The sequence below is a fragment of the Chiloscyllium plagiosum genome, unplaced genomic scaffold (genome assembly GCF_004010195.1).
Source record: "Chiloscyllium plagiosum isolate BGI_BamShark_2017 unplaced genomic scaffold, ASM401019v2 scaf_91792, whole genome shotgun sequence".
In the NCBI taxonomy this organism is placed as follows: Eukaryota; Metazoa; Chordata; class Chondrichthyes; order Orectolobiformes; family Hemiscylliidae; genus Chiloscyllium; species Chiloscyllium plagiosum.
In genome coordinates, this window is record NW_025143791.1 from 1 (window position 1) to 1276 (window position 1276).

The 1276-nt window shown below is 50.5% G+C and overlaps 1 non-coding gene across 1 annotated transcript; it reads left to right on the top strand.

Annotated features, from left to right (window-relative positions):
* Positions 1-1010: 1010 nt before the first annotated feature.
* On the top strand, positions 1011-1083 carry trnar-ccu. Its single transcript has one exon. It is a non-coding gene; the product is annotated as a tRNA-Arg (tRNA).
* The last annotated feature ends 193 nt before the right edge of the window (positions 1084-1276 follow it).

Genomic DNA, 1276 nt, shown 5'->3' on the forward strand with positions numbered 1-1276 from the left:
TTCACATCATCCAATGGGGTCACATTGCCAGGAGGTAGACAATGGATTTACTCAGACTGACACTTCCAGTCATCGTGTCGTAGAGATGTACAGCACAGAAACACACCCTCGGTCCAACCCGTCCATGCCGAACAGATATCCCAACCCAATCTAGTCCCACCTGCCAACACCTGGCACATCTCCCTCCAAAATCTTCCTATTCATATACCCATCCAGATGCCTTTTAAACGATGTAATTGTACCAGCCTCCACCACTTCCTCTGGCAGCTCATTCCACACACACACCACCCTCTGCCTGAAAAAGTTGCCCCTTAGGTCTCTTTTATATCTTTTCCCTCTCACCCTAAACCTAAGCCCTCTAGCTCTGGACTCCCCCACCCAGGGAAAAGACCTTGGCTGTTTACCCTATTCATGCTCCTCATGATTTTATAAACCTCTGTAAGGTCACCCCTCAGCCTCCAATGCTTGGATCCTATCCTTAGAGGAACTGGTATCAGCTTCCACCGCTGTGACTCTGTGTTCAACCTCATCCGTCCTCTTTTCCAGGTCTCCCAGCTGCTGTTCATGCTTCTGCAGCATGATAGAGATCGGGGCCAGCTTCACCTCTATCTGCTTCCCCAACATCTCGCGAGATTTCGCGAGCCCCTTTCCCAGGGCCTGGTAGGCAATCGAGCCCAAGGATCCTGCAGGCTGGGCCGGGGGCCTGGCCTCAGACACTGCTCCTCCCTTCTTCAACATCGCTGGACGTTGAAAACGCAGGTAAGTTGATTTTTCACAATGTCCTGGGATTCCACAACCTTTTCAGAGTCCTAGGATATCGTGATGGTCTGGATTGGGAGTGATAGAAATTCTTCCCGCTTGTGCTGTGGGGCGGAGCTCTGCAACGATGGTCCGAGATCACTGCCATCTTGGATCCCCAGAGTGCAGTGAGAGTATAAAACTCAGAAAAACACACAATGAGAGGTCAGGGTGCAGTATTTAAAGGCTGCCATTTTTGCTATGACTGTGCGGCCCCAGTGGCCTAATGGATAAGGCATTGGCCTCCTAAGCCAGGGATTGTGGGTTCAAGTCCCATTTGGGGTGTCTGAATTTTCCTTGTGTGTCCTTAATCTTTAATCCACTTTGCAAACATCCCCACGTCTGCATTCAGTTGATGGGATGTGGTGTCCCATGTGACCTCACACAAGTCTTTCAGGGATCTGCAGGATTCAGGCTGAATTCCCTGAAAGAGACAGCACAATCCCAATGGCTGAAAACCTGCTGAGATTCTCCTGGG